Genomic DNA, 22,742 nt, shown 5'->3' on the forward strand with positions numbered 1-22,742 from the left:
TAAATATATTTATTTATAAATATATTCAGAAATAAGTTATTTTGCAGAAACAGAATTGCATTATTAATTGCTTTGCATCAAAACTGATATTTGATGAATACACAAAACTAACTTTGAAATCATTAAGTCTGCTTCTTCAAGCAAACAGTTTCTTGACAGAAAGTAGAAGAACAACATTAATCTTCCCACAGAATTGTGACATTTTGTCTGAACCAAAGCAAAAGTGTATTTAGTAATTTCAAACTAATTTTTGTTGGAATTATTATTTTTTTGACTAGATATTTAGTTAATAATGTCACTTACCGAAGATAAAAATCTCCTGGGTGAATGGGCAAAAGAAAATAATTCAGATATTGATTTAGCTTTAAGCTTTAGCTTTCTTAAAGCCAATTTATAACATTTGCACTGATTATTCATCTCTTCTCTCATTGAATCTTTTTATGACTTACTAGAACACCCCCTAAATTGGTGAAACTTAGTGTAACTTGATGTTCAGTGAAATAGTAAAAACTGGTACTTCCAGTGGTTGCACATTCTTCCAATGAAGAGTTTGTGCAGCTGAAAAACATAGGTCAGATTTTTTGATGAGTGGTTCTGTGAAGTTATTCTCAGTAAAAGTAGAAAGTAGAAAGACGTTGCTGTACGTTTGCAAAAAAGTGAAGAACAGTTGGTAAAATGTCTTTTTTTAGCAAATTTTAGTAACTCAAATTAACTTGTTCATACGTATGGGTTCCAATGGCATCCATCCATCCATCCATCCATCCATCCATCCATCCATCCATCCATCCATCCATCCATCCATCCATCCATCCATCCATCCATCCATCCATCCATCCATCCATCCATCCATCCATCCATCCATCCATCCTTCCTATTGGCTATTTAATGGACAGTTTTGACTTAGCAATGCCCACAAGACTGCTTCTCTTGTGGGAAAAAACACATTGAACTTCTCTGCTTTAAACAATGGTTGACCTCTGACCTGCACAGTGCAATTCAACAACTTCCAGCTGTGGTTCAACCCTGTAGTAGTTGATATGAACTGTATACATTTTGCAACAGAGTGTTGTAAAGTTTATGGCTGTTTTTTTATACTAGCAAAGTCTGTGTTATTGTGCAAAAGCTATACTGGCTGAGACAGCTGCCATTTTTAATCTGCTTCATTAGCCATGATTCTTAGGTTTCTTTACGTTTGCCAAAAGTGGATACAACTTTGAGGGTTTGTGATACTCAAAGTGCAACATCACTAGAAAGACTGTACTTCTCAAGAACTCATCACTGCCTGATAATCCCAAGGAACTTATCAGCTGGTAAGGGGCTTGATAAAACCAGCAACATCCAGCAAGAGACGTTTGCATAAAATGACAGACATTGCTCACTTATGAATGTGTAATGTAAATTAGAATAATACATGCAAATGGCCTGTACTTGTATGGTGCTATATCAAGGCCAAAGATCTAAAACACGCTTCCAAGAATATTACCACATATTTTCACTCTACCTTAATCTTAACAAAAGCAAATCAGTGGAATATCCTAATGTTTGCACTTGTACATGTATTGAGGTGCAGGTGAGGGCTTGCAAGAGTTTTTTTTTTTTTTTTTCAGAAACTGAGACTGTATCTTTCTTAGCGCATACATCTCTGCCTGAGCACATAGATGCAAGAAGAGGCACTTGCCAAAATATTTTCCAAAACCAACTTGCCTTTCAAGTAAAAAAAAAACTCTTAAAAATGAGTAGTTTGCATTTTTTTTTACAGTAAATTCTCACATATACAAGGAAATAAACTCTATATTGTACTGCGTGATGTTGATTATTGCACTCTTTTATGAAGGCTGTCAAAGAGAAAATGTAACTAAAATACAGAACAAATTAAGTAAAATGAAAAGAGACTTCAGCATAAAAATAGGAACGAAGATTGTTGTCAGAAATGGGTCCAACAATAACAGGTTAGACAATGTAAATGACCAATAAAATCAGACCACCACCAGTCAACTCCAATCCCTGCCATAATGCAGAGATGTATTGGACAAAAAGAAGGAAGTGGGACAAGGGGAATAATGTGGACTGAAAAGTCTGCCGATATGGTTTTAATTGAGCAACATTTACAGGATGACTAAATGACTCTTCACCAGGCCAGAATAGCTGTCAGAAAGCAGGACAAGGAACTCCTTCACTTCTTTGCACCACTGACACATCCTTTTACTTGGCGAAAGTTTAATGCCTTTGGCTACAAATGACACTGATTAGCTTTTCTGTTTTAGACAGCCAGTCTTTTCAGTTTCTGTCAAACTCCACATGCACATCATACTGTTCCCAGAGGATTCTGGATCTGCATCTGTACATCTGCATTCCTGATGTCCTGTTGCATCCAATCTCATAAATCAGTCAATTTGCTCTTAAAAGATTTTAAAGGAATACTGGGTTAGTCCCTCTGTATTGGAAACAAGATTTTAGTCGCTGGCTCCTGGAATTGTGTCTCCTCCTACTCCTCCCTCGTCTATGTAATTGCGCTTCCATTGTCGTTTTCAGTTGAAAAAGATGGATAATAATTGGCACCACTGTAGATAACCAAAGTTTATAGTATTACTACTGCAGAGTCTGACTCACAGCAAACCCACAGACTTCCTTTTCCACTTGGAGGTGGAACGTAGTGATCTGAGCTAATTATATTGAACACTTCAAGCATTTGGCAGAAAAGTGTGTGATGTGCGCATGTTATGCCAATAAAAAGATCATATCAGCACATGCCACTTCTCAGTTTATATTGTGCATTGATCTAACAAAGCTCTCCACAGGCCAGGACCCACACAAACAGTGCAGCATTCTTGTCTACTGCACTCAGACAAGCTGATGGCACACCTGGCAGAATACTTTTGCTTTTACACAGGGGGAATGCCACATTTGGCAGGAGTAAGTATGATTTTCCACCTTTTAAATGAATGCTGTAGTTAGGCTGGCACAAGGCAGCAGACTGGCATGACAGGGCAGGCTCTGGGAGGGGAAGGAAATGTGAGAAAGACAGGTTGGTCAATAGGGGCATGTAAATTGGCGGGGGGGTAATTTCTCTGCAGAAGCAGTGAGCCTGTCTGTCTGCTCTACCTCTGTCTCGATATACGGTCGTGCACCACACCCTGGAAGCACTTTTCTCTTTAAGGTGTCAGCAGTGGGATGAAAGCTGCAGGGCTACAATTGCCAGATAAATACGATGATGGAAACAAAAACATAAGGGGCATGTAGAAGCCAAATGTTAACAGTATAAACAAGTATAAGCAGAGTAAGTGCTGCAGCTATGTTATAATATTTGAACGCAGATTTTAAGATAGCATGCAAAAAGCTCCTGAAATAATCTTCTATGCTTGATTTCTACATCTTGTCTTTTTTTCTAGATGGCAACAGTCTGTGACAGCAAAGCTTGCAGGCAGCTCATATTGTGTCCAGATGAGGTCCTGACTCTCAGTGGTTTGTCTGTCCTTCAGTGTGTGTCCACTGCTAATACAGCCAAGCAATTCCTCACTGCTGGAGATTTATCAAAAGTCGAAATGAGAACTGAATTGAAATTAATCTAATAAATGTGCAAAACCGTTTCCACCCATGTTGACGGATGTTCACTGTGTGTGTTTTAGTCCTGCTCCACACAATAAGTCATGCAGACACCAAACTGTAAAAAGCAAAGCTGTCAAACACACGCCAACACTGATCACTGATACAAGGATGGTTTGCACTCTGAAATATGAATAGCAAGCGTCACTGAGTTAAATTCAAAGGAAAAATCACAAATTTGGCCTCACAAACACCCATGCACATACAAGCAGAAAGAAAATCTGTCAAAAGTTGTTACCCTTTGCTTGTGCAGCACGGTGATTTCTTCAAACTCCAGCACATCAGGTGTGCGGCAGTCACTCCTCTCCTTCCTCTGCCTCCCTTTCCCTCACTCACTTCTCAACCTGTAGTTATCGTGTGGCACTAGTAGCACTCAGCTGCAGTGTGTAGAGAACTAAAACAGTGGGGAAAAGGAGGAGAGATGGGAGGGATAGAAGGACAAATGAGTCCTGCCCAGACTGATGATAGAGGCTTCCAAAAAAAACGCCCTCAGGAGAGAAAAGATTAGAACACTTCACTATGCTTGAAATTCAACTTTCTCATCGCTTTGCTCTTTCCACTCGCTTCTTTTACCAGCCTCATTTCTCTTCTGTTCCTTTGTCCCACCAAGTTTTCCTAAAACCAATTTTGCCCTCCTGATGTTCTGCCAATCCATGAACCACAATGTCTGCCTGCCTTCTTGTCTGCCTCTATAACTCAAAAAATCTCTCTTTCTCTCCCTCTCTCTTGTTTTCATCTAAATGTACCTTTATTTCCTCACTTTTTCCAAACGGCTTTCCATTTTGCACTTGTATACTATGCTTATGCTACGCATCTTTCTGTCCCGATTACTTATCACTGCTCTAATAACCTGTTGTGCAGATGTACGATAAAAGACACACCTGCTGCAAGTAAAAAGAAATTAGAACTACTAACTTAACAGTGCCAATGCTAAATTACATCTAACATTATGTGTGGTGTTCCACAAGGCCTTGTGTTCAGTCCAAAATATATTGCATAAATGACAAAAGTAGTGTATCGAATAAACTATAATTTCCTTTATTTTAGAATGATATTACAGTATGGTTCATAGAAAAAATTGGGATCAGCATTCAAGTGCAGTTACAAAAGGAAACATGCTATTTCTTCAAAACTGACAGACATAAACAAATCATTCAGATCTTGTAGCTAAAGATAATTGCTTAGTGGACACCAAACACTACATGTCACCCGAAACTCACCATCTCCACCATTAAGCATGGTGGTGGCAGTATCATGCTGTGGGGATTGATCTGAGGAGCAGGTCCTGGAAGGCTTGTGAAGATAAAAGATCAAATGAATGTGGCACAAGATGGGAAAATCTTGCAGGAGAATTTGTTTCCATCTGCAAGAAACTGTAGTTGGAAACAGAGTGGGTGTTCTGGAGTGGCCTGTTCAAAGTCAAATTGTGTTGATCATGATTTCTTTGTCAAAGTACATTTAGATTTACATTTAAAATATCTAAGAGAGTATATAGCTTTAATAGGCACAGTCGTTCTACCTTCTTTTTGTTTATAATGTTTCTAACTGTACCCCGCCTCTCGCCCGAAACGTTGGCTGGAGATGGGCACCAGCACCCCTCCCGACCCCACTGAGGGAAAAAGGGTGCAAGAAAATGGATGGATGGATGGATGGATGTTTCTAACTGTTCCTCAAACCTATTTTGAACTTGTGTGCATTGCTTTCACAGAGGTTACACAAACACGCCATTAACTTTACATTTTAATATCCTTGACAGTTTCTTTCCAGAACGGCAGAAATTCAGCTTGGTTTTTGGGAGGAAAGTTCATATGTTACAGCCAAACCTACTGGGAGTTTCAACTTGGACTCTGACCCTGCTGAACTGAAGAAAACATGAGCAAAAACAGAAAAAGTCATATAAATCTATGTTTTAGTTGTTCGTTGAAAAAACATGATCTGCCACTTGTCCCAACTTCGTAATACTTAATATAAATGAAAGTTTTGGAGAAAAAAAAGCGACAGGAAAAGCAGGTTTCCAGTCCAGCCGTTTAAGTCATCTCCCCAACTTGATATAGAGATAAACCAGAACACTTTTGACGTCTTACAGATCGTGTTAACTCACATCAGGTGTTTTAAGAGATCACAGGCCAAATAGAACAGCACTGAGCAGGTTAAGATTCTGGGTCAACAAGAACAACAAGACAATCTTGACCAGCTTTATCAGCACACATGGGATATTTCCTTAATCACAATCAGCCACATCTTCTGTGTTCTTATCTTTGTTCTCATGCACTTTCCCTCTACAGACGGAGATAACTTGTGTATGATCGCTTGGCACATTCTCTCCCCCATGTTCCCAGGGAGTACTACTAGAATCAAAGTAGAGTGGATGAGAGCAGAAAGTGATTCAGTGCTCAAGTGATGAGAAAAATCTTGTTTACAGCAATGGGGGCCTTGACCTATGAGTCACTGTAGTCTTTGAGAATTTCACTAAGCTTCCTCTTTGCTTTCTATCCCTGTCTTTCATTATTTCTGCTAGTCTAGTTTAAAATACCTCATTTAGTAAAAAAAGAAAAAAGAAAAAAAGATTTCTGCTGTCGTAAACTTAATTGTATTAGGACTGTTCTATGACCGTGTGGGTGTTTGGTGACACTTGTGGTGACAAAGTGTTTGACACTCCTGAACCTAAAAGGCTGTCTTCTGTTTAAACTAAATTCAGTGACATTTCTTTCATGGTTTTTAGTTGAATCCACTAGCCTATGAGCTGAATCTCGCCTAAAACCAAGGCAGAGGACAGGAGGGAACATTTCTCAAATATTGTGTTTTGAGAGCCTATTTGATCAGTCGCTTGCTGGTATAATACCATTGTAATTTCTCAAATCTTTAGTATAATCTTTAAAGGCCATAATAAAGATTATTATGGCTGCATTTATATAGGAACGCAGCATGATGGCATTCCTATAGCTGATAAAAAGCATTTTCCTACACAATTTTCTTCAGATTAAAACCATTCATGGAGCAGTTGTTAGTGTGTCACACGCTGAACTACAAATGGCATGGTGCGGAAATTTATAAAATAGATTACCCAAAACGATTAAATTCAGACGTTTTCCTCAGTTTGCAAAGCAACAACCCAAAACCTCAATGTAGTTTAGTGGAACTTCATGTGACAGATTCATTGGGATTTGTAATTTCATGTGCAAAGTACATAACTATATAGGTAGGTACTTTTCAGAGGTTTGAGAATGTAAACTCATAGAGTATAGTGTAGCGTTCAAATGAGTAAATATCAGACATTGAGGTATAAGTAAATGCAGCACATAATGATCTCTGAGCTACATAATATTCCTCATCCCTCTAGTCTTGGTCCAGTGGCAGAGAGCAAGTGCATAGAGCAGAGGGTGGAGAATTTCTTATGAAATAGAGCTGAATAATAGGTGGAAAGCTTGAATAGAACATGGCTTTTCAGAGTATAATTCAGAAAAGATTACAACTATGCAGCCCCAACATTTCAAACGTACAGCCAGACTGTATCTGTGGATGAATGAGATATCCTGACAAGGTGAGCAATAAAAGCAAAGCCACAAACATTTCTATTAAAGAAGTGGTGTTAGGTATTTCCCAGGCACATTGCGGCATTTTATAGCATAATCAAGACATGATGTTTTTTCAACACATCTCACAGTTGCTTCTTAAAACCGAGATATTGGGATTTTGAAAACATGAGCTCCTCAAAGTATTCCTAGATCATTTTGAGTGCATCATATTAGATTTTTCCCTAAAGCATCCCACCTACTTACATGCAAATTGATAAAAATAAAATATAAGTAGTTAGTTCCTAGAAATAACACTTTTTTAGCTTATGTATGTCCTTCAAATTTAGCCTGGACAATGATGTTTGGTTACAGCGTTTACAGCCATCTTTCAGCCACATTTATGCATCAATAAACACCTTTATGTGAACGTCTTTTCTGTTTTCACTTTTTAGAAACAGTTCTTGACAGAAGACAACATAATGTTTTCTATCTCTATTCAAAGAAAATGTGTTTCAGGGGAGTTGCTGACACTTCTCTGCTGGTGTTACAGCGAGAAAGGATAAATCATACAGGTACTTGCAGTTTATGGAAATCTGTCTTGCATATCAAAATAATTTCTATTCTGTATAAAAGCAGGTTACAAATTACAAATCTACACCATCATAAACAGTGGAGTCATGCCTTTGCCAGCTCTCAAGAAATATTTACTTTATTCTGGCAATGCCAGCGTTTTGTTTTGTTTTTTACAGTAAAATGAAGTTGGCATTTTGGATATAACTCTAGTTTTAGGAGCATGCTTTGCCAATTCTATTATGTGTTTATTTCCTTTAGATTTAATAACTGCCAATCTATTCCCCAGACTGTTTTTGATAATGCAGTCCTCCCATTTTCAGGTTAGCTTTGCAGTGAAAGCAGCTGCTGCCAGTGATGGAATAGTATTTTTTTTTTCTTTCTTGCAGGATTTTCCGCTATTAAACCAGTTCTTTCCACTATCTGCAGGGATGTGCACATGTGCTTGCTTTTGCACTACAGCTATTAAGAGAGAAGTATATCTGAAAAATTAGTAGCCAAAGAATCCCCCGTACTGGTTTGATTTTCCCAAAAGCATAGTCAAAGAAGAGGTGCACAACGTTTTGTTCTCTGAGATTACTTAAATGACCGTAAGCTGAAAGTTTATCACGGATTTCTTTTTTTACACTGACAATGAAATATTACTGTCTACACTACCTTAAAGCTTGTATTGACCCTCAACTCGAGGTGCTGTATGACTTAGATCAGAGTCATGTTTTCTTTAGTGCACTGGGGTCCCACATGACTCAACATGTGGTTAAGAATGGCTTAAACGAGCAATGTGATAAATGGTTTGGAGGCAGACATTCACTGGAAATTCTGCGTTGCAGTTCCAGTTAGTGTTGCGCTTACCAGGATCCACAGGGGGCATGACAAGTAGCATAAGGGATGAAGGTAGTATGTGGAAAATAGTGATATCTTATTTCACGGTCTTTTGGAAACATCAACATTGACTAGAATTATTTAGTCATCACAAGTAAGGATCTCCCAGAAAAAAAAACAAAAAAAAAAACAATCTAAATATTGGACACACACAGATTTTTTTCTTTTTTTAATTATAAGGTTTGTTCAAATGTTTGACTAGAGCTGTGTCAAATATCAAATGGCAAGAATAGGATAAGCAATCTCTTTTTTTTTTTTCCTGATATGYATTACTCCCAGTTACAAAAACACCAGACAGGACTGAGATTTTCCTTCTTCTCTGGCAACAGCGTTCCCACTTGTTGGAACATTTGCACCATTTTTCTTCAAAGACTGAAAGACAGGTGCTTCAAATAAAGAAAAGCCTGCAAGGTACCCAATGATCATGACCTCATCATATGCCACAAAGTTACTGTGAAGTGCAGTAAAGCGTCAGTTCATGCTGGTATACTGCTGCCAGATCGGGACAGACTTAAAAGATTCCATAAAAGCAAAGTGCAGCATAGTTTTGAGAATGATAAATTACTAAAAATCCATCTCATAAAGAGACTATAGGCAGAGAAACTAGAAATCTAGCCCTGAAGCTAAAAGACATGCATGTGCATTACAAGGGTCATTTCAGAAGATAATGAGTGGAATCCAAGCCCAGCGGTGATGAATTTTTCACCGGGTGACTGAACTAAGAGGCAAAGCAAAATGTACAGATCTGTTTTTCCAGAGGTGAATATACCTGTGTGATACAAGAATAAAAAAAGGTAAGATTTAACTGCACTGAGGTAAATTGGCAATGCTTTTATTAACACCTCCTTTATCCCAGCTGAAAGAGAGATTGTATGTGGAAGAACAACACAAATTAGTGCATGGTTAAATTTGTCCAAAAAAATTATCAAAAAATTATGGTATGCATTTATTTTCCCTTCCTTCAGTCAATACTTTCTAGAAATATGTTTCACTTTTATTTACAGCTCCTGTATTTTAGGGTATTCATTTACCATATTTGTAAAGGCTGAAATTTGTTCTCAATCTTGCCACAGATTCTCAACACTCTGTGTCCAATAAACCAGCCTTACATGTTTTTCAATTGTGTGAAGAATCCAGAGAAAACCCCAAGTACAGGTGAAACATGAAAACTACACCCAAAAAGCCCCCAAACAAGGTTTCAACTCAGGATCTTTGTACAGCTAACAGTGCTAACAACTGCTTCACCGGTCTAACAGTATGTCAAAATGCATTTACGAGTGTTTCTATTTAAAGCATGTACTTGGAGTGTAACTTAATATTTTGGGTGTATACACGGACATTATAGCTTTTATAAAGCTACGTTTGCTAGTAGTACATACATTCAGTACCTCTGAGAAAGACCAAACCTTCCTTTATCTGTGTGTTGATCAACTAATGTGAAACATGAGCAAGTTTCATAAAATAATTTCATACTAGGAAGAATTTAGGATCACTGCTGGAACGAAAGTGCATGTTTTTCAATCAACACTTACAATCTTGTTTACTATTTACTAGTAAACAAGATTGGAGTAACCTGAAGAAGGGTTTCTTCAGGTACCAGAGCTGTCATCTTTTTGTGACTTTGCAGTCTCTTCATTCACCCCCTGCTGTGCTCATGTGGGGGCGAGTGTTGTCGGACAGGATGGGGATGAGACAGAAGAGGATGAGGAGGATGTGCAACCTAAATATGGCTCTCGCAGCCTCAGCCACAGGGAGACAGAGAAGGGGACCACAGACCTCAGCAGCGTGCAATTATCCAAAACAAGAAAGTCAAGCCAACCTTCTCTCACTGAGACTCGCGACAAGACTATTACAGAATAAAGCCAAAGCACGATTTTGCTGTCCTTCACCTTTACAAGACACACACTCGAGTTGTTGTAAACACATAATGATCTGCAGAACAGTTTTACATGTGTGCAAGGTGCTGCAGCATGGTGAACATTCTGAGTATAAATGCCTAATTTTGCTTATGGGACCTGGCAGACCTTAATGCAGCTAAATATATCCTACAAATTACATCATTACCGCCTGCCTTAGGCGAATAGCCAAACCCCAGTAACACTGTGCATTTTAAGCATGCACCTTAAGCAGTGTAACTTTTGACAAAGTTACACTCTGTCAAAAGTTTACCCTTCCTCAGATAAGATAAGGGCTCCTCTGCCTTTGGATTAAGCAATGGGAGTAAAATGTCAAAGGCTGATTGAAGCTGGTACCATGTGGCATTCCTAGGGACCAAGGGCTTTCTGAGGTACAGAGTCCTGCAGATTAMAAGTGTTTATAGGTGGCTTTAAGTGGCATCTGAGAAGGCCACATATATGCTACAGTTCATATACCACCTGAAGTGACCTATTGTTTGCATAAATGCAGCGAACTAGATCAGAAAGTTTCCACTCCCCACTGGACCTGGAGGACATCCAGCTACAGGAGATCCATCCAGGCTGCTGGCTTGAAGAGGCTCACTCCTTTAGGGAGGCCCTGAAAGGGAGAGAGATCAAAGGCTGGCCAGTCGGTACACACTTGAGTGGATGCGGGTGTGAACATGTTACAGATGAGAGAAGACGCCTGAAAACCATCTGGGGTTATGTAATAATACTGAGGTCAGGTCACAATAATACGGACGTACTGTAGAAATCGGGGCAATGCTTAAAGATGGCAATAACCTCACATTCAAAGCAATCTCTTGGTTTGACGAACTTAAACATGAGTGCTGCCAAGTTGCTGTGAATCATAGGTAGGAGCTAGTATGTAAACCAGGGCATAAAGTGAAATGTGCCATTTTTTCATACGGCAAATTCCATATGAAAATGTGCCATATTTCCATATGGCATATTGAAAATATGCATTTTTTGGCACCCAAAAGTGATTTGCTTGAAATCATATCTCACCTATGGTGCATTTCAAAAAACAAATGTAGGCAAATTATATATGTTAAGTACATTTAAATCTTATCAGATTGGAAATCCTTGAATTGATCCATACATTCATGTTGAGTTTTAAATAGAACTCGCAAAAGTCCGGGATGGATGGATGGATGGATGGATGGATGGATGGATGGATGGATGGATGGATGGATGGATGGATGGATGGATGGATGGATNGGATGGATGGATGGATGGATGGATGGATGGATGGATGGATGGATGGATGGATGGATGGATGGATGGATGGATGGATGGATGGATGGATGGATGGAAAGACTAAGTAAAAACTGTAGACACGTAGTAAAGCTATAGTTATCACACATGGAGTGTTTTACTTTAATAACCAATTTCTTAAACTATATAAATAGTAATGACAAAAAATAATATTTTCTAAAAAATAATAAAATCATTGTGTATATTAACTTGATCCTTGCAGTTGAAGTGCTAGAACATGTGCTGTTGTTTTAGTCTACGATCACAATATTTCACCACGAAAGCATAGCTTTAACCCTCTTAGCTTTCCTATTGCTTGTACTGCAATAGTGCTTCAGGGAAAGAAATGACAGGGATCTTTTCAGCAACATTGACAGGTGAATGCATTTGTCAAACTGTAGTTCATTTTACTGAAGTTTCGATGTAAAATGAACTGTACTCAAGGATCATTTGTTTGATTTGTGCTTAAGGTGTGGAAAGTTGAAACTAAAGGTGTTGCTGATTTCCTGTCACTGCAGAGATGAATGACGAGACGAAAGAAGACAAAGAAACCCGAAAGCAACAGGTCTTTACGTAAGTTGATGGAACAAGTGAGGTGGAATGAACTGGAATAGATATGACAATACATTTTTAAATTACCACTGGGAAATATTTAGCCGATAGGTCAATCAAACTTGACCTATCGTTTTAGGTCAAGTTTGATTTGACCTAAAACGATAAAGAGGTGTTTTACTGAACTAAATATAATGCTGACAAACGGAAAAAAMCAACAAAAATAAAACAAAAAAAGCTTTCCTTTGGCTTTTTGCCTCAAATTCAGTCCTTGTTTTGTTGCACAAAAAAAAAAAACAGAAAAAAAGGAATCACCCGCTTTACTGCATGGTCCCGAAAGTTTTTCTTGGCTTCTAGGATGTAAAATGTGGTGAGATAGTAAAATGTCAGACACCTGTTAGTGGTTCCAACATTATATTTTGGCCACATGATCAATGATAACTTTACATTTACTTGATATTTGGTCAACAATAATAAAATAATATATTAGACAATAGCACCATCTGGGAGTGGAGTATAAAAATAAATGATAATTAAACCTCCATCCATCCATTTTCTTACACTCTTGTCCCTCAGTGAGGTCAGGAGGGTGCTGGTGCCTATCTCCTGCTAGCGTACCGGGCGAGAGGCGGGGTCACCCTGGACAGGTCGCCAGTCTGACGCAGTGATAATTAAATCTGATTTTCAAAATGTAATTGTCCCAAATTAAATGCAACAATGCCCCATGAGCATCTCATGGGGCAAAAAGCATAGGAAGTTATGTTTTGCCTTGTAGGACAACATGTTAATCAAAACCCTGTAAATTTGTTCAGGTGATATTTCAGTTCAGTGCATTTACAGGCCTCAAAGTTTGACCCCTTTTCTGATGAGATATTTGTGGGCGTTAGCAAAGGCTACTCATTTACATACTTTGCAATAACCACCCAGGAGGAATAATCCTGCACAAATCTCAACAACTTTGAGCAGTGCATAGAAAGAACATTTTATGTAGCATGGGCCGTGTGACATTGTTTAAATATCTCAAGTAAATACCCTGAGCTCGGTGGCATAATGTACCTATAGACAGTCATTACATTGCCCTTCTAAAGGGTCTTGAATTCAGAGAAACATTCAGCTTTCATTGTTGTATTACTCTCTGTGGTCATCTTGCAGCTCATAAAATCAAAAGCTACATAAAGACTGTAATTTTGTAGACGTGTAATTTACCTGTTTAAGTTTATAGCTTTAGCTTAACCCTTGAGATGAAATTATGTCCAACTTAGCAGAACAAAGCCTGTCGGAGCAAAAATCCAGAGGAAATTGTTTATAGGTATGTTTGAGGCAACAATAAGCAGAGAAGCTGAAGGGTCATATGTGGGCTCAATCCATCACCAGCCAACCTGCAGCTAACTTTAAATTACCGTAAGCACAGAGCAAAGCTGGGTCTATGATTTTCTTACAAGAGGTCACATAATTTACATACATGCACTCTGTAGTATTTTCCCACTCTTAGATTATGAATTTTGGATGAACTTTTAAAAAAATCTGTTATATTGAAGTATTTAGCTATATCTGTGTCTGTGTAGATGACGTAGATGCTAATAAAACTCATTGTTTCTGTGCAATAAGCTCAAACTAACATAAACAAACTGAATTTGTTAAATCTGATAAAAACAGTGTTACTGACTGTTCCAGAATGAGATAAACTCTTTCTTGAAACTAGCAGACCGCTTGTTCATTACTTGCAAATATTTAACAACAGTGTCAGTGTGCGTGTCTGGTCGTGAAACTGGGATTCTCTCTCAGATCTGTACGCCCCATGACGCCCTAACTCACTCTAATCATGTCAGTCACGCAGCATACTTTCAACCTAGGGAAGGAAGACCAAACACACTGTAAAACAAAACTCCTTACACAAAGTGTTTTTCTACTGTTTACACTGACAGGTACTGCAAACCTCACTGACAAAGCAATCCAAATGTTATGAAATATGTTAAAGAAGAGATAAAATTGTGAACAAATGCCATTTGGAAACTTTTTGCTGAGTTATCCATGTTAAAATTAAAATAAGAAAAAGATTAGACTGTGAAATGCAAGTAAATAGTCTTTATAGGGAGAAGTGATTCATTTTAATTGACAGCATATCCACTAATATCAGTACACCTCAGAGAGTTAGAATACAAACAAAAAGTTATTTCAGCAATTTAATAACATAGGTAAATATTGTGATGATATCATTTGTGATATGCCTATTTTCTTTGCTTTTGTTTTTTTTTTCTTTCATCTGTGCTTCTATGACTATGTGACCGTTAGCATTTTGGCCAATGTCATTTATTTCCAATGAAAGCCTCAGCTCCCATGTGACCCTGTCCAACTTCACATTAACATGAAAAATGCAAGTTCATAACACTTAGAATACATCAGCCAAGAATGTTTGCAACCTAAAAGTGACCTTGATTTTGACCACATCGATAATACATTGACAACATATTCATGATACTGTACAGCCCCAGCTGGCATAAGTAAAAAAAAAACTAAAAAAAAATGGTATGTTTTAAAGGCTTTCATTCCTTCAGAAAATCTACTTTTAAGTGCATCTTCTGCTTTGTTTTATGAGTAAATCTCCATTATATAAACATAAAGAAGACATGAAATGCAAACATTTACAAATTCTGGATCTCTCTGTTTGGCTACAAACTGTACTGAACTCCCAGTCTGTCCAATTCAGACAGATCAGCATCAATATCAAAAGGATGTAATAAAACGTATTCAATGAAAAAATGATAAAATGCTTAACTTGTGATGGCATCCTTTTAGTTACTGCACCGGGTCAAAAAAATTAAACTTAAAGGTTCATCAATTTAAGAGGGATTAACTCCGTTCCTTATTGGTAAAAACCAGTCATTTTAATTATTCAGATATGTACCCAGAAATTAGATGTCCTTGAACAATTTCTCTCACTCTCAATCAAGTGGAAAATAGCAGCTGAAGTTAATGCCTTCTGTGATGAGTGAAAAAGCTTAAAAGCAGGCCACATGTGAGCATAAGTTAAATGAGTCCCTTTTCTCTCCATATATGTCACATGTGCATAAAGATCCATGAATWGAGMAATTTGACATTTTAAATTACTCTTACTGTTTCCATATTACATTCAGTATTGACCAGAAAAGTGAATCACTAATCAAGACTTTTCTAGGAGGCGCAGGCTGATCAGGATGAGGGACAGACACCAATTGCACTTGTACCAAGTCACAATAACTGCAGTACATTTATTCATTGACACCTATTTTAAGCTTTCAGTCAGCTTCTAACAGGACATTCATGACCATGGTGAACATGTCAGATCTTATTTGTTGAGCTAGTTTGAAAATAAATATGTGAAAAATGAATCCTATGATAACCAAGACTGTGACATGTCATTGAACCAAGTTAATTTTTGCAGACTGAAAATCTTAACTCATCTAATACTTTTTCTAACGTGTTTGCACATCAGAGAGATTAAAATGTCCTATTTGTTGAAAATAATTAAGGAAAAACTCATTGAGTTTTAGTCTGGTTCTGTTGCAGGTTTCTTTATGTAAAAAACATGACAGCTTGACTGTTGCAACATGCTTGATCGGGGTGAGAGACTGTGAGAATAATTATTATTTGTTTGGCTTCCCTTAATAGAGAAATTGTACAAACTGACTTTGTGTAGCAGTCAGTGTAATGTCATCGTTACACTGTATGTAATGATGAAATATTATGAAGGAAATGACTTGAACTGAACCTGGACTTACATGATGCATAACTGCAAATGAACTGGGCCTGTTTGTAAAATAGCTTGAGAAAGCATCTAATATAATGTTGCACTGTGTAAATGAACACAACTGAATCAAGTTGATGCTTGTCTTTTCATTGATGTTTACAATAACAAACAAGTTTATTGCTTACTTTAAGCTCAGCAGAAATTATTACCAAGACATGACACAGTGACAGTTTCTTTTTAAACTAAATGATTACAAAGTGCCACAGATCCCCCGACCCCCAAGACATAATCAATAAATGTCTACAAACTTTGCCCTCAATCAGTTTTTTTAGGCTGAAGGTAACTGCAGCACATCTTTGTCATTTGATTCTGTGACGTAACCTTTTCTCTCACCTCTTTGGGTTGTACAACATGGGAAGATATGAAAGCAAAACCGTCACTGGCTGTTTGTTCATGACTACTTAGTGGCTAAATTTTTATATTCCCTACTGATAGATTATGTTTCCAGTGGTACAGGGGACAAAGGCTAGATACATTAATTTAAAACTGAAATGCAAATGTTGCATCATGGCTGCAAATGAAAAGCAATTAAAACCTGCAACAGAGACATAAAAACTCAAAGGCCACTCACTTGGTGAGTGGGAAAAAACTGTTGTGGATAAGCCTCTGAGAGAACTAAAGAACCGAGCTCAAAAGTGTCCACACTCCCTCTGACGTTTTTTAACCTCTTTTTGTGGCTTTGAAACCTCATGTCTTTGGCCTCCAGTCACTCTCTATTTATGCAAGAAAATAAAGAAGAGAACGCTGCCCCTCCTAAATCTGTAAACTGCAATTAAGCTAAATTCCAAGTTTATTTCCAAATGCCGTCCCTGCTCCAGACCATGTGAGAGACTCGACTCTAAAATTATCACACTTTTGGTCTGGAGGCCAAGACAAAGCCAAGATCTGGGGCTGTCTTCTTACAGGCCACAGCATCACGAGACGCGATAGATCACTGAAGCCGACATCATAATAGTCTGGAGGGACAGAATTCAGATACGTATCACGTAACGCTGCATTCACCGAGGTGTTTCAGCAGCTATTGTAGATAAAATGATTAATAACTCCTCAGTCCCTGTGAGACAACTTAACTGAAGGCATCATGTCAGTTTAACTGTTTTATGTTAGGCCCTCTAACCAACGGTCTTATGTCTGCAGGCAAACAAAAAGCAGCCCACGCACCTCAGCAAACCTCTCCCTTCGTCTCCTTCACTGTGGATGTCGGCCCATCATGTGTTTACACACTGTAGGAGTAAGTGACAGGGCTGTAATCGGAAGTCTACAAGCGTGTCATTTAAAAGGCTGTTGTCTTTTCCTGTGAACGTGGTTGTCAGCAGAGAAAAACAAGATTTACATCTCGAAGGGAAGGGTTAAGCATCAACCATGCATTATCCGCTATTGGCTGTGGTCAGAGATGGGCGTTAACTTGTAGGAGAGGTAGACGAAGGGTGCAAACAAAAAAACTTAGCAAGGGGAGAAAGTTTTACATGACACGCAGGGAAAATGCCATATTCTAAGTATAGGCAAAATAAAAACCCATGTGGAAACCATGTCGTATACAGGAGACGACTGTTTGCACTCCTATAAAGAAGGATTCAAGGCGTTAAACACGTAGAAACTTACAAGACCCAGGTATGTGCTGCACCGTTCCTTCAAGGGAGCATGTGTTGCCAGCCTTTCTGAGACACAAAATACCACCTATAAACACAAGAGAGCACTGGTAAACACTAATGTTACAAAATGTGGTTTCTGGAAAATATTTTTGGGTATTTCTGAAGTTACTTATTGACCACTTTATTATTTTTTTCTGCAATTCCCTTTGATATTAAAGCAACTTTCCACTCTCGATCGGATGTGTAAAATAAAGAGTAGATAATTAAAACTTCCTTTGCTGTGCTTTTATTACAGTTTTATTTGTTTCAATCAAAATGTTTACTGTTTATTCCTTCCAAAACTATGAAGTTTACCACTACAAACCTTTTTTCGCCACCTGGAAAAAATTACTGGGATGCTTAGAGGGAGAGTGCTTTCTCTGAGTTCTTTGACAAAAGATTGCATGCAGAATCACAAATGGAATCATAGAAGTTTTATTTTATTGCACATTAATATTATAACTACATCCCTTAAGTTCCTATTTTTAATTATATTGTTTCCTTAACATGCACAGATCAGAATCCTGTGGCCAGTTTTACTTCACCAAATAGAGGGTCAAGTGATAAATATTGTTATTTAGTGACTGACTAACGAAGATTATGTAGAGCAATTAAAATAAAAAAGTAGTTTTTCCTAGCTGAATGTGGTGCAGCTCTTAACTAAGAACCTTAAATGAATTAATAACAGTGAATAACAGAAAGTCAATGATTAGTAATGATTATCAAAGTGCTTCACACTACATTCAGCCATTCACATATTCACACAATGATGGTGGTAAGGAAAGTAATCTGTTATGTAACTAAAAATGACATTCCCCATATGCCAAATTTGCTAAACCAACCATGAATGTGACAAAAAAAACAACACATTATTTAAGTACGAAAGACGTATGTTAACCTTCTTAAATGGCTACAAGAAATATATATACTTGCCTATACTTGCCTCATCTAGTCAAAAACTGAAGTTATGAATGGATTTTAAAACCATTCATAAGTTGATTGTGTAGGTCTTGATTGTGACAGGCCACACACCATCAAGACCCACGTTTAGTAAGGGAGGTAAAAAGAAAATAACAACCCTTCTTTGTGTCACCTACAAGATTTTTCTACTGCTTATCCAGAGTTGGTAGTAGAAAAAGTCCTTCTTTTAAGGAACCTGTTTGGTTTTCCACAATAAAAGAGCCAAATCAGAGTCAACTCATTACATCATAAATACCTCATCCAGTGAGGTTCTTACTATGTATTGTAGATATTTTTGTGAAGGATCGCCTCAAGGGAGTAAGTGTAACCATACAAATCACATTACTTCTCTCAGTATCCGTAGTAGTCCAATTTATCAACGGTGATATCAACAACATGCATGACTGAGAATGTTTATTAATGGGCTAATCTGATGAGTACCAGCAGTGCTGGAAAGCGGGAGGTTCACCAGACATTTGAAGCAAGATTTCCTAACACTCCAAAGATAATAAAAGACTAAATGTCAGACACATTGGCTGTAAGTCTTTGTAACACATTGACCAATACTAGTATCATGACAAATAATCACAAAATAAACAGCAGAAAGACAAAAATCGGAGAGAATGTTATTCTTCTTATAATCTTACTTTGGATTCATGTTGAATCTCACTTAAACTAGTAAGACATGAAGGGAATTAATTTACCTTTGGAATTTTAACATGAAACCTATAACATTTCAATTCTACATTGTTCTGCTGGAGTCTGTCCAAAAAACGTTATTTTCTCTGGACAATGAATGAGGTGATGCTGAGATTTCACCAGTTTATTGGTACTACAGCCAGTGGTTGCTGTGGTGGAAACACAAAGAGCTGGAGCTAACCAAGGACTAGCACATGTTTTGCACTGGGACCTGTTTGGTGGAAAAACACCACCAAACAAAAAACAAGTCTCCAAGCAACCTTTAGAAACCATATGTATGCCTACCAGCTGTTTGGAGCCATACTAGTAAAAAAAAAAACAAAAAAAAAACATTTTTGTCCTACCGTCACAAAGACATGTGTAACGTTTGGTAAAAACTACCAGAACATTAACTGGAACCACATCCTTAGTTATGAAACCAAGACAAAACTTTCTGGAAACAAAATCTCTCTGTGGGTTTGGTGTAAAACAAACTGTATATTTGAGCAGCAGCATTCCAGGTCTAGTGAAGAGAGCTGTTGAAGATCAATCAAGGAATCAACTTTATTTATACCATTAGGTAGATTTGGTTACAGTGTGGTGAGCCAGCTTTCTTGTCTGGAAATTTGACCCAAATCTGAGCTAACTACAAATAAAAATAAGACAAGTGTTCACAATACTTGTCAGGTTACAGGTTTTCTCTCATTGCTTGTCTCAAAGGTCAGTTTACTGTCACTAACTGTGCCCATATATTTCTAGGTATCAACACCTTCCACAGTCTGGCTGTTTGAACATATTATCTGTGACGCTGTGGGTTTGTTTGTTGTTCAAGAGCCCTGGAGCCTAGCTCAACTGCATGGCATCACTGTGTCTTTGAAATACCGGGACATTTTATATAAAAAACTGCTTCCAATGATTGGACCTTCCACAGGAATGATCACAAACATATGACCAAATAAACACAGAAATAGGTCAGTAGACACAAAATCCACCGTCATCCATTGTCATCTTGTCTGATTTTAAATCTCTTCCTAATGTCTTGTCTCTGGTGTTATGAATCCAATTTTTTTCTATGATAATTCTTCAGTACCGAACTTTGTTCCTATTTTGATAGGACCACACATTACGAACGTCTAAAATCTAGATGTTCATTTGCAGTGAACCCCAGTATGGAAATAAAAAAAAATAATAAAAAGTTAGATGCATCCTGATAAATTATGTGTGTGAACATTTTGGATACAAAACAGCTTTTGAGTGAAGAACAGAAACACTCAGATGTCCCTGCAGCACGCTGCATTTTCAGAAGAATCCAGCCAGACGCGCTTAATCCTGTACCGGTTGAAAGCCTCGCCAGTGCACATGTGGCATCAACATGAACAAAGCTGAAGCAAACACCGGAGCGAGACTTCAAGAACAAAGGCGGCGAGAAAAGAGAGACCATGACTAATGCATTGAATTGTGTTGCGTCTGAAAATTTAAAACACAGCTTATGCTTTTCCAGCCATGTGAATATCTATGTAAACGTGTGTTTCATAAAGAACATAAATCCAATTTCACTGGTGAGGCTAAGTGAGCACAGAAATCCTGCGCAAACCAGCCATATTTACATATAGTCCTATAAACTGCTGAAAGTTAAACAACTACTACTTTTACCTAATGACCTATAAAACTACATTTGTCACTGTAAAACTTAGTAAAGCCTAAATACCAATGAGGAGACTTTTACCAGACTCACCACAGAGGAAGCAATTTTAGAAACACACTTCAGAAACTCATCAGTGGCTCATGCAAATTTTCAGACAGCAATTTACGAACCATCTTCTCATTATCTCCTCACAAACACTCAAGATGGTTTATCCAAAGCTGCATGAATGTGCTACAAGGTCTGTGAAATGGAGCATGTGACAAACAAATKATTTAATCTAATAAAAGATGGTTTAAGTAAAACCTGAAATAATAAAAAATAAGTTAATGTAAATATTTTTCGGAGGAAATATATTTCTGATGAGGGTAATGACATGAGATTCCCAACAGATATTAATCCAGATGTTAATCCAGTCATTAAGACACCAAAGCAATTGTGAAATAGARACTGAACACATTACTGACATTTATTAAAACCTAGTAGAAAAGCCTTTCTACGATGGCGATGACAACTTCATGTATAATACTTTCTCATTCGTCTCTAACTCATCTTCTACACTCTCTGATGTTAATTTTTTTTTACATGGATTCTCAACTGGGCCACCTTTATTTTCTTTCTCTGAAACCAATAGAGAGTGTCCTTGTGTTTGGGACAGAAATATTCACAAGTCATTTTTTCCAAGTCAAGTCCTAATCAGGTGTTTACAGACACATGATATCGTGGCCGGTGGTTTCCATTAAACACATGTTGTATTAATTAGTACCTTGTGGTTTTTAGYAACATTGTTGTTATTGTTGCTGTGGTTTCTCGGTTCTTTGTTTTGTTTTTTTCCCTCTTTCTTTAGATAGAAGACTTTTAATGTGTTTTCTTGTATATTCTCTTATCATTCTTCCCCTCCTCTATTCTTATCTCCCTCTTCCTCGTTTAACTTTTCATCTCACCTCTTTGTCAATTGTTTGCTGTCTTTTTTGTCTCAGTATCCATTGAAGTTGAAATAAACTCAAAACAATTTCCAAAAGCAATATTAAGTCAAGCATTGTAGCAAAATATGTTGGAGATCTCCTTGGCAGTCAGACAACAGTTTTATTGCTACACTGACATGTGCAACAATTGCTGATTGGCAGCTGGTCATGAGGTGTGAATCGCTTCTCTTTACCTCCTCYATACTACATGATGCATTACAAATGATTAACTAGGCCCAAACCCAAAAACTGTCAAATGAACAAGAAATTGGCTCAAAATTAGCCAAACATGACAAGTTTATGCCCAGTTTAATCCCGCCTCGATGTAGTTAGGATTCAAAACTTCTGCTAGTTTGCTTTTCCTAGATCAAAATTACCAAAGAATATTTTAAGTGTTTAATGTTTCTTAATTAATCAATCACAAAAATGTCTAAAGTCTGATTATTACATTATATTGAAAATAGATCAAATGTTGTGTTTGTCATATTAGGTATATAAAGAGGCATTTATGGTCCAAGAAAAAAAAAATAGAAAAAGATTAAGAGCTAATAATAATGAATTACTGAATGAGTCAAACAAAGTGATTTTTTAGTTTTTGTTTATCTCTATCATGATTAAGGTAACCCCTGTTTCTACATCACTCTATTTAGGGTATGGAGGGTTTTCTTTATTATTATTATTATTATTATTATTATTATTATTATTATTATTATTATTTTAAGCTGGAGAATATTCCATACGATTCGGAAACCCGTTTCTAAATCCACATCTTTTGTGAAGAATT

At 37.4% G+C, this 22,742-nt stretch overlaps 1 protein-coding gene across 2 annotated transcripts in view; it reads right to left on the bottom strand.

The window, feature by feature from the left end:
• Positions 1-22,742, bottom strand: part of znf469 (zinc finger protein 469) — a 217,640-nt gene that overhangs the window by 70,495 nt on the left and 124,403 nt on the right. The window contains exon 1 of one of the 2 annotated variants that reach the window (XM_008411476.2): positions 3,842-3,979. The exons of the other annotated variant lie outside the window; for it this stretch is intronic. The gene's annotated coding sequence lies outside the window, so the exon portion shown is untranslated. Of the gene's footprint in view, positions 1-3,841; positions 3,980-22,742 lie in introns of those variants that run through there. 2 annotated transcript variants of the gene reach the window in all.

Source organism: Poecilia reticulata, linkage group LG6 (genome assembly GCF_000633615.1).
Source record: "Poecilia reticulata strain Guanapo linkage group LG6, Guppy_female_1.0+MT, whole genome shotgun sequence".
Lineage (NCBI taxonomy): Eukaryota > Metazoa > Chordata > Actinopteri > Cyprinodontiformes > Poeciliidae > Poecilia > Poecilia reticulata.